The sequence below is a fragment of the Pinus tabuliformis genome, chromosome Q, assembly GCF_031772625.1.
Source record: "Pinus tabuliformis cultivar Carrire ecotype Pingquan chromosome Q, CPIR1, whole genome shotgun sequence".
Lineage (NCBI taxonomy): Eukaryota > Viridiplantae > Streptophyta > Pinopsida > Pinales > Pinaceae > Pinus > Pinus tabuliformis.
Genome location: NC_142296.1, coordinates 646,360,008 through 646,372,234, shown reverse-complemented (window position 1 = coordinate 646,372,234; position 12,227 = coordinate 646,360,008).

The following is a 12,227-nucleotide window of genomic DNA, read 5'->3' as shown; positions in this document are numbered from 1 at the left end:
CGGAGCTGCTGCATTTTTAAAATCTATGAATCCTACTTGGAGCCCCTCTGTTATCAGATCAGCCCTGATGACAACAGGTACTTATGATCAGGTTTTATTCTTGAAATGCATAATCCCTTAAACCAACTTTTTTCGAGTACTTATGGCCATCCTTGAAGTCAAGTATTGAATTAGTTCAACTAGTGATTGTAGTCAATGTTAATGGTAATGGGTATTTAATTATTTCAATGTCAGCATATATGTCCTCTGTCACAAAAATTCTTGTTTCACAACTGCCTCTTTTTCTAACATCTGCACTCTAATGTATATGGCAGCCATTGTAAGGAACAATATAGGAAATTTTTTGACTAATTGTTGTGGGGAAAAGTATCCGATGCGGATGACCCTATCCCTACTCTAAAGGTGACAGTCTTTAGCAACAACTGAAAGTAAAGCTTTGATGTTTTCCTTTATGAAAGTACAGAGAGAAGGAAGAAATGATTAACCAACCTGGTGTCCTTCGCTTAGTTGATCTTGATCCTCTCTCTTTGTCTCTTGTTCCCAGCTCCTTGCTCTCTTTGCCGGTCCAGCTACACACAAGCCCTGCACAAAACAAGAGAGGAAACTACAAGATACAAGTACTCATAACTGATGCATGGATTAGAGTGAATCAAATATATAAGTAAATACAATCCATCAATGTAATACAAGTATATAGGAGAACATGCAAAACTTTATTGATAGAAGTAACAGGGTTCTGAGAAGGTTACAACCAATGATGGCTCCAATCCAACAGCATCTCCCCAGCAGCAAGAACTCTCCTCTTCACCTCTAGTAAAACAATCACCCAATAGCTCTAACTGTAATCCAACAGCACCTCCTTGCTTTACACAAAATTCCAGCCTCCTTAGACCTCATAGAAGAGCTCTATATATAGGATAGAAGAAAAGAGGATGAGTCAGCTTGAGACTGACATGAAGCTGCCTTGTGTCCTCTCCCTCTTCAGTTAATCTTCAGTTCTGGAGTCCACTTGGAGATCCTTGGTTACACATGGTGATCAAGTACCTCTTACTCATCACAAGGCGAATCTGATGAACCAAGTGTCAGTTTGGAAGCTTCCTGGGCAGTTGACACCTTGCAGGATGACTGTGCCACTTGGCCAATCTCGCCCAGCGCAGGTAGCCTTCATTACTTTTGACTTCCAGCGCAGGTACAGAGTGGGACAGTTGCATTACAGCGCAGAAGCTCAGTTAAGCAGCTGACATGATCCAGAATAAGCCTGTTTTGAAGTGTTTTCAGGTGGAGAACTGATTGGAAGTGCTGTTGTTTGATGACCTTGTTCTTTTAGGGGTAAGAACAACATGTTTAGGGACTGAGGATCCCTGTAATTATTGACATTTCATGCTCCATGACGCGAGGCACAAAAATGTCTATAACAGTTGCCCCCTAAAGTATGAGGCCGTTTATCGGGTGAAATGCTTTATCTAGAGGATCCGAAGTTCGTTCCAGTGCTGAGGAGGGTGCCCTGTAATACAATACAATACAAAACATTATTTTTCATTCTTTTTTCATGATCTAGCTGAGGCGGGCATTCCCATGCTCAGCTTTTATAAATACATTTTGGTACATATGACAGACGATCGTCTGAAGATAGACTGATAATTTTCTGCTGAAATTATCATCCTTTGAGTAGGATGATCATCTGCTGCAATGATGTACACGACAAAATGCTTTTATATTTCCTGAATATATATCGCAGCCCGGATGGATGAAACTAGATCCGGGGTCTTCAAACTCGTTCAATCTTCACTCTAAGTACAAGTCGGTCCATGTGAGAATTGCGCTGAAGTCGAACATGGAAAGACATCGCTTGATTACCGGTCAATAACGAAAACCGTTAACAAGCGCGAGAGGAATCACCAATAATGACGATGACCCTCAAGGTACTGCAGTACAATTCACGTGGCGTGAATAAAGGACTTGGCGTCGAACGCCACGCAAAATCTTCTGGTCGAAGGTCATTAATGTATACCTGTCGCCGAAAGTGAGAAACTTGCCATTGAGGCATGCAAGCTTCAAAGTACTGATGGGGGTGTTCCTAGATCAACTTCTTGGATAATGAGCTGAAGTCGACAAGAAGCGGTCCGTCAAAGGAGGGCCTTAATGAATCCCACATCAATGACACGGAACGGAGCTAATGACTTTAGTGGACGTGAAAACAAACTGTGATATATGATTCAGGGTGGCGATCATGAATGGATGAAGGATAATGTATGGCAGTGGATGGGACACGGTTGACACTTTCAGAATGACCCCTCTTGAACATATAACAACACTGATGCGATGGATCGGTAGCATTACCCCAAATGTGGATGGTGTGGCGAGGACCATGGTGATGAGACCGGTGAATGAGACAACCCAACCCGATGTGATACGGAGGAAAAGTGTCATGTTCAAGAGTGACTTGCTACCATTAAACTTTGAATGTTCTCCCAATTTTTCCCCAGTCATTTCTGACCAGTACCTCTTTATTTTTGTCAAGCTTGAGGAGGATAACATATGCTTGTTCTATAACCTGCCCTTCGGGCAAGCCCATCGCTATGATTTAACAAGCCTAGCGATAGGGAAACTCGTTCTCGTCTAAAGACAAGTTTGTCGCTATTTAATCATTTTAACGAGTCTAATGACAAGGAAAACTCGGTCCTTTTCATTTTTAGAGAGTCTGAAAAGGTACAGAAAGTTAACTCCATAATTCCTTTTTCGTCAGCAAATCCCTTAAGTCCGAAAAAGTATAAAACAATACAGAAGGGATGGCTGTTCAGTACTTTTAACGAGCCGAACAAGACAAGCGCTCGATCCTTTTGTGCAATAATCCCTCAGGTCCAAAAAGATTACAATTTAGAGGAGGGATAGCGTTCCGGTCATTTAACGAGCTGGAAGGGCAAAACTCGGCAAACTTTTCATATTTTACGAGTCAGTGAAAAGAGCTGAAAGAAGACTCGTCTTTTGAGGAACGAGTGATAAACAGGGATAGCTACAGATTCCGGGTACAGGTTGGAATTTCCAATCACGGCAGTGTCACAAGGATGGCTAGGTGAAATCACTCTTCGCAGCTGTTTCTCAAAAGAGGTAAACACACAAATGGAAGTGAATGATCGGCCAAATGAACAGTGGAGGTGATGGATGAAAACACGATCAAGGTTCTTATGGCTGATGAATTTACGATCTCAAAAGGTTATTTACCGGTTCATTTTTTCCATGAGCTTGAACTCTGGGGGAAACTTTTGCTCACACTTTTCTATTTTTTAACGAGCATAAATTCAGTCCTAAAACTGCTCGGATTTGCGTTTATTTTTTAACGAGCATGAACAATATGCTAAAACTGCTCGATATACCAGTCATATGAAGAACGCCTCTCGTAAGGACCAATTTTTATAGAGCTTATGCCTTACCACAGCTGTGCTCACTTTGGCAAATTTTACTTCTGCCCCACAGGCTTTCTTTCATGCAAGTTTGGAAACGGCTAATCTTAAAACCAGATAAATAACCGCCCCTAGCTTGCACTCCAGAAAGTTTGCATGCCCCCAGGTATAGGATAGAATTTCGAGGCTGCCCCTCCTCTCCCCTACTTCTGTTTTTCTTTGGGTGTTCACACTTATTTGTCATCTTGCTAATCTAATGCTAACGATACTTGTCTTCTCGTTATTTTAAGGGGTCTTACGCAGTACTCAGGCTTCCCGTCGGCCCACTTTTAACAAACAGCTATTTGTGACAATAGAAGAACACCATTCAAAGATAAAACATTGGTATTATTGAGGGAGGCTTGCCTCTTTCTTATTATCCGAAGAGTGGTTCTATTCGCTGCCGCAAATCAATCTCTTTCTTCGGCGGTGTCTATCATTGGGTTGTCCAAAGATGGTTACCCTCTGTCACAACAATACGGTCTCCTTCTTAGTAGACTGCCCCTGCTTATCCTTCAAAACATATGTTTCGATGGGCGAGGCTTGAATTTAAAGATGGTGACTACTTGTTGTAATAAGGGAATTCCTACTTGGGCATTGCCCACTTTTTTAGACAAAGGTGGATGATTCCCAAACACATAACTTTAACAAAAGATTATTATTCCAGAACAACCCCACTTCCTTCGGACGGGGTACGGACTAGTCATATTCTTCTGCGGAAATTCTTTCTTATACCCGGAGTTTCTTCTGCCCGAGGCAGACCAGGGTGCATGCCCCCTGGGTCCTAGTCTTTCTTTCCGAATCACTCGCGCTCATCGGGAAGAAGGACCGGGGGTGGAGGCGAATCTTGAGTGAACAGACCATTTAGGTTTGGTATTTGACTATTTGCGATGCGAGATCCCGGAAATGAAAGTTGGTCTACGAGCTTGACCACCCTTCCTTCGTGTGGAAAACACATTACTCTAAAGAGTGAGGAGACTATCGCTCCCATGCAATAAATATAGTCGCGTCCAAGGAGTAGGTTATAATCCAAGGGTCCTTGAACTACCAACACGTTCATCCTGATGGTCTTCCCTTTCAATGTAACAGGTACATCGGGGAGGATCCCTAATGGTCGACTGGTTCCTTTATCAAAACCTGAGAGATTTCTCAACTCAGGTAAAAGCGCTGGGGAACCCAGTGCTTTCCAAGCAATAGAGGAAAGGATACTGACAGACGCCCCTTCATCAATGATAGTACCAGCCATAATCATTCTATAGATCTGGACAATGATTCTGAATGGTACACTGGCCGGTAACCGGGGTCTGCCTAGTTGATTCCAATCAAAGGATACAACCAGGTTGCTTGGCGGTGGGACCGAATATACGGCCGGATATGACTCTGATGATGTTCCTTCCTGCGATAAAGGAATGGGCACATTGCCCTGATGCTCATCGGAGTCGGTGCTGATGAAAAAAACCTGGATGGTGTCATCCTTGTTCTCATCAGTGAGGGTGTCGCATGAAGATGACTCTTCGGCGACGGTGTCATTTGAAGACGGGTCTTCAATAACGGAGTCATTGGATGATAGAACCTCTGAAGGAAGAACCGGGCCAACTTCCGTATCGACCTTTAGACTTTCGTCTAGCCTAGATTCAGTAGGTTCATTCTCAATGACCGACACTTTAGCTGACCACTTGAGTGGTTCAACTGGATTTTCAACTATCGAGGGATTAGGCGCGAGTTTTCGATATCTAGGAGGAAGTTGCACCGGTGACACCGGGCGATCTTCCAAAACTCTCTTGGCCTCATCTAAGAATGGACATTTGTGGATGGCATGATGACCTTCACACAATAGACAGGGTGATCTTGGTCCCCTTCTTCGTCCTTCACTCTCGCTAGTTGACGGAATGCAATCAACTTGACAACCAGAGGTTGATGCTACCGGATTGTGCAACCTTGGGGACCAGTCTCTTAGTATCCGGGGAATACAAGGACAATCACGATGGAAGTGGATCCCTTTGCAAATGACACATGGCGTTTTAGGCCCGGTCGATGCAGTGTGTGGGTTTTTGTCAGCTTTCTTCTGCTTGCCCCTAGTCGCCTTCGCCAGAGGCTCCTTCTGCTTCTTTTCTTTCTTCTTCTTTTCTTTCTTCTCCTTGGGAGGCTGACTTTTGCCGGCTCTACCTTGCGAAGGTGAAGGATCAGAGGAAGTATCATAAGAAGTGGAAGGCTGGTGGGTAGTTCTAGATTGTTCTGACTGTTGATTCGACTGCTCAGGATTAGTGGCGATTTGGACTACATTAGTTGAAAAGAGCCATACAGGAAGGCCGATTGTCAATCCTGGAAGCGACAATGTAGCCATATGAGGCGCACCAACATCTCCCCAAGAAGAGAAGGGATTTGGACTTCCGCCAAGGTTACTTCCTTGGTTGGTGGGCTCCATACTTTTCAACTGAAAGATCAACGTGGGAATAATAGGTGATTATGTTCCGCTTTAAAATAAATTTTATTTACGACGCTTTTAGACACAAACTTGCTTTTTCATGTTTTAAGAGTCGAGAAAAAGCTAAAGATGACTCTAGTCGCCTTCGATGTATTAACGAGCCCGAAGTGACAAATGCTCGGTTGGACTTTTTCAGTTATAGAGTTTGAAAAAGGCCAAAAGAAACTGCTCTGGAGATCTAGGCAGAGGGTGTGCCAAACCTTTCGCGAAACCACAGAATACGTTTTACGGTACGGGTGGTCGATCTTCGTGAATGCTGTGTTCACTGCATCGCGATCAGTAGGGCGGCCGACACGGTTTCCTAAGGATAAAGGATAAAAGCCTATAGGGGTCTCCCAATATACGCGACGGTACGCGGGAGCTCAAGTCCGTGTTAGTGCCACCGACTCTCGGGAGGAATCACCCACCTTCGTAGAGATCGACAGTCACTATGTTTAACGACGCCGGAACACGTCTCTACCTAGACCTCTAGATGTTTGCGTTAAATTCCAAAGCGTTGTTATGTAAATTGAGTTTATTTTAATGTTGATCTTTCTTAACAGTTTGCCTTTCAGGTTCGCCACGAGATGTATATATACAACTTCCTATATGCAATCTAAGAATGAGAAGCAAATCTTTTCAAACTTTCAACTTTGAAAACCTTAATCTACTTGAGGGAAAAGAAGGACACAACTTTTTCCACAGATCAAAGAACACACACTAAAATGCACACTTTCCTAAATCGTCAAGCACACAGTCAAATGCAAAATGCACAATGCATGTATTTCTTTTCGTTATCCTTAATGTTGATGCTAGACAGAAAGGAAACTGTTGTATAATTTTGAATCTAATTTCAAGTAGAAATAAACAAGCTTGTCCACAATCAAAAAGACACCTTATGATAGACTTGTTTAAACACAGGAAATGTATAGATTCAAACCATAAAAAATGAAGAGCAAACAAACTCAAACAGCCATGAACAGTAATAAAACTAGCTCAAAAGATCACAAAGACACTTTTACAGTTCTGGATCTAAGAGGTCACAGCTATACTGGTTCGCTTTTCACAATGGGAAACTGTAACTGAAACAAGAAATACTGAAAGAACATTCACAGTTTCATCACACAACTGAGGCGGAATAATGTCAAGGAGAAGTGGCTTACAGCAAGTACAATAACCAGCAAGAGTTCAGCCAAAAACAAGTGCAAACAGGGCCAAGACACAATAGGAAGACTGAGCTAGACAAGGGCTAACTGGACCAGCGCAAGTTCTAGTCTGCCAATTCTACTCTCAGCGCAGTTCCCGAAGGGAGCACCTGCGCTATAATGCAGACTGCCTGTGGACAGCCTGCACTGACTCACGAGAGTTTCGTCTACAAAGTTTTCCGGGTCATAAAAAGCTCAAAAATGCACTGTTTTTGATGAAATAAAAAGCTATAGGTCAAGTACAGGCTAAGGTATGATCAAGAGGATGAAAAGGCTATCACAAAGAGTAAAGAGTATTTTGTAGATAAGCTCTTCAAATCTTGAATTTGCTCAGCAAATGAGCAAGAGTAGCAGTCCCTCTACTTCGCTTTTGATATAGTCAAAAGCTTTTCGATTTGGTACTCTTTTCTTCAAGAAATGAATAGCAAAATACTACAAACACCAACAAGATACTAGGTTCTCCCCAGTGGAGTCGCCAGTTTGTTGTGGGGAAAAGTATCCGATGCGGATGACCCTATCCCTACTCTAAAGGTGACAGTCTTTAGCAACAACTGAAAGTAAAGCTTTGATGTTTTCCTTTATGAAAGTACAGAGAGAAGGAAGAAATGATTAACCAACCTGGTGTCCTTCGCTTAGTCGATCTTGATCCTCTCTCTTTGTCTCTTGTTCCCAGCTCCTTGCTCTCTTTGCCGGTCCAGCTACACACAAGCCCTGCACAAAACAAGAGAGGAAACTACAAGATACAAGTACTCATAACTGATGCATGGATTAGAGTGAATCAAATATACAAGTAAATACAATCCATCAATGTAATACAAGTATATAGGAGAACATGCAAAACTTTATTGATAGAAGTAACAGGGTTCTGAGAAGGTTACAACCAATGATGGCTCCAATCCAGCAGCACCTCCCCAGCAGCAAGAACTCTCCTCTTCACCTCTAGTAAAACAATCACCCAATAGCTCTAACTGTAATCCAACAACACCTCCTTGCTTTACACAAAATTCCAGCCTCCTTAGACCTCATAGAAGAGCTCTATATATAGGATAGAAGAAAAGAGGATGAGTCAGCTTGAGACTGACATGAAGCTGCCTTGTGTCCTCTCCCTCTTCAGTTAATCTTCAGTTCTGGAGTCCACTTGGAGATCCTTGGTTACACATGGTGATCAAGTACCTCTTACTCATCACAAGGCGAATCTGATGAACCAAGTGTCAGTTTGGAAGCTTCCTGGGCAGTTGACACCTTGCAGGATGACTGTGCCACTTGGCCAATCTCGCCCAGCGCAGGTAGCCTTCATTACTTTTGACTTCCAGCGCAGGTACAGAGTGGGACAGTTGCATTACAGCGCAGAAGCTCAGTTAAGCAGCTGACATGATCCAGAATAAGCCTGTTTTGAAGTGTTTTCAGGTGGAGAACTGATTGGAAGTGCTGTTGTTTGATGACCTTGTTCTTTTAGGGGTAAGAACAACATGTTTAGGGACCGAGGATCCCTGTAATTATTGACATTTCATGCTCCATGACGCGAGGCACAAAAATGTCTTTAACACTAATGCATCAGATATCGCTGGGACGCCATTTGATTTTGGAGCGGGAGTAGTAAATCCAATCGGAGCTCTGCAACCAGGACTTGTATATGAAACATCAATCGATGATTACTTCCACTTTCTGTGTAATTACGGTCTAGACTCTGAGAATATCAAGCTCATCGCTGCAAATAAAACCTATAGGTGTCCGTCCGGTGCAAAGGTGGATCTGATCAGTAACATGAACTATCCAAGTATAGCCATTTCCAAGTTAAATGTTGTGAATGGGAGCACAATTGTAAGCAGAAGCGTCACAAACATCAGTCCTGATCTCGCACCCACTTACAAGGTTACCATCGGTGCACCTCCGGGTCTGAGTGTGAAGGTCTCTCCAGAAATTCTTCAATTCTCTCAAACTTCCAAGAAGCTATCTTTCGACGTAGTTTTTACACCAACCAAGGTTGCCACCAAAGGATATGTTTTCGGTTCGCTCGTTTGGAGCGATGGAAAGCATAACGTTCGTACTCCTTTTGCAGTGAATCTGGTGTGACCAACCTTATAGAGGGTCAAGTAATAAAACAAACGAAACCAGCAAGGCTGCTTATTGCTTGCATAGACCATAAAGTGATAAACAAGCGAAACTAGCTTTTTGTAAACCTGTTTTTTGTTAGATATAATTATCTCTCGCAATTTCTTGCACAGTCATCAATATAATGGTAAAGAGGGAAAAAATGAGTTTCTAAATTTGTTTTTTTGTTAGATATAATTATCTCTGGTGATTTCTTGCACAGTCATCAATATAATGGAAAAGTGGGAAAAAATGAGTTTCCAAATTTGGAACACATAAACAGTTTACCAAAATTTTGAAATTTTATCAATCAATTTTTTTAATATTTTCTGAAATAAATACATTTATTTTATAAATGTCACACTGATGAGATTATTGCAAATTGATTCTAAACACTAAAAACTCCACAAGCCAATTACAACAAACCAACCTACTTCCAAAACACATAACTAAGAAAATATTGTTTCCCAAATCACAGGAACTCAGATAAGTATTCAACATATAAGATAACTATTCAACATATAAAAATGAGGAAGAAGAAAGCAACCCTCATTTGATAAGGTAGATCAATTCCTTACTTCCAAAACACATAACTAAGAAAATATTGTTTCCCAAATCACAGGAACTCAGATAAGTATTCAACATATAAGATAACTATTTAACATATAAAAATGAGGAAGAAGAAAGCAACCCTCATTTGATAAGGTAGATCAATTCCTTAAGAATGTTGTCTGAGAGAGGGGTCTTGAAGTTTAAGGGCAAGAATCTTCCCAAGGTCAACCCTCTTCAATGGTTGACCATGGCTGTAGAGGGATGATTAGGTTGGCTATGGTTGAAGATAGTTGACAAGGTTGATCAATGTTGAAGAGGGTTGACTAAGATTGATTGAATTTGGCCAAGGTCAACCATTGATATAACAATGTATTATTGTTACATCAATCTAATGATGTTACATTACTATTGACCATTTTTACATTCAAAGGGATCGTGCGGTCTTACTTATTTTATCTAGTTGGCTTTATGATACCTTAATGATTTCCTTCCAGTAATTGGTAATCAAAGAGATAAGTGAGTCTCCATGACATAACTCTTACTTGGTGAGTCTTTACCAAGGCTCTTCATAGTTCCACTCGGCTACCAAATTTAGCTTTGTTGTTAGGAGTTCACTTTGTTCATCCAACCTTGCTAGTTCACTTCCATCATCCCCCATGATCCCCCGTAAGGTAACATCCCTCACATCTGGTTATTCATGGAAGTGGTAAGAGGTGGTAGTAATCCCCAAGGCTAAATGACCTTCCTCGGGCCTCGCCCTTGGGAGCCTCATGTTTAATGAGTCTCTTTCTATCCTTTAGTCGAGTACCTTTTAATGGTCGAATATAGCTTCAAATGATCATGGTTTCCTAGGGAACAATGAAGGCTTAATCAATTGTCAACAACAACCCTCTCATGAGGTCTAAGAGGGCATTCCATTTGGTTGAGCAAGGAGAGCATGACAAGAAGGCAGTCCATACAACCCGCTAATCTAATGAGGAAAGGTCTAGGGTGTATTCTTATAGGCATAAAATATTATACAAGACTATAACAGGTGTGTTGGTGCATGTAGGTGGGTTTTCAGGTTCTAGATTTGAAGTTGGTTCTAGTTCCACATGTGAGGACTCAACCTGAGGTCCTCTAACTAAAACTAATTTTATCCTCTAATTTCACAACAAGGAAAATTACATGTTTATAACACAAAAATTATTTGATAATATCATATAAATAAATTTGCATTTATAACATATCAAACATTTTAATAATTTTAATCATAGAAATTTGAATAAATAAAATAACAAATGGAAGAATACATGATCTGGTGGCTCGGTTGAGGTGTTCCTGCTCAGGTTGCCCAACTAAATTTTCCACCCTACCAACTAGAATATATATTTTTTTATACGTAACATTTCACTTGAATGGAATTATGTCCTTATTATGCTAGGCTCCCTCACTTATTATATATATAAGGGAGGATAGAGTTGTATATTTTGTCATCATTGTATTGCCTTGGAGAATCCTTGTACAAAGAAATACATTAGGGTGCATGAGAAAACCCTAGAATAAAAAGGATATGTCTTCTATGTTTCATGGAGAGTTTTTTTTTTGTGAATTTTAGGTTTTCTTGTGTGATTCTAGAGTTTATGTTATGCATGTAGACCCTAGAGAAGAACATGGAGTTGGTGTTATTCATGATGATGATTATGAAGGATCTTGTTGTACTACTAGATTTTATAACCTAGTAGAAGACATGGTCATTGGAGATAACACCATGAATAATTTTAAAACCTTATTCTTATAGGATGTGAGGCTACAAAAATATCATGATGACAAGAAATTGATGGGTCTTGAGCATGTTGTGATGTCTTTGTTAAAAGACAAGTTGATTATTACATCTTTCATGACGTTCCATGGAGGTGGTGTTGTTTATGTTAATGTAAGATTTGAAGACCAAATATTTGAGTACACAAACCATATGATGGACAAGCATATGTGGAGACGAGGACTAGAGTTGTTTTTCCATGCACATGTGTGATGCAACATGTGTAGGGTTTGTAAACCCTAAGGAAGAAAACAATGGTAGTGTGAAGAGCATATGTGATAAAATCTCGTTGATGCCAAGGGAGTAATTGTTGGTGTTGATACTAGCTTCTTTTGGATCTTTAATGGTGGCTATGAATTTTCAAGATTTTACCTTGCTAGGGTTTGAAGAGGCGGATATTGTATCAATTTTATAGTAAATTTGTTCACATGTATTTCATTTCTTCTATATATGTATAAAGTATCTTACTATCCAAAATGGCCTGATTGCAAATTTCAATTTTCTTCTTGCATTGTCTTCGTGATTAAGTAATTTTCAAGATTTATCATTCACATTTATTTGATATAACAAAGGTTGAAATTATTAAGTTATTTAGTATAGAACTCAAAGATAGAAATATATTTCTATTATGTAAATTATTGTAATAACGCGATTTTTAGAATTGGTATACGATT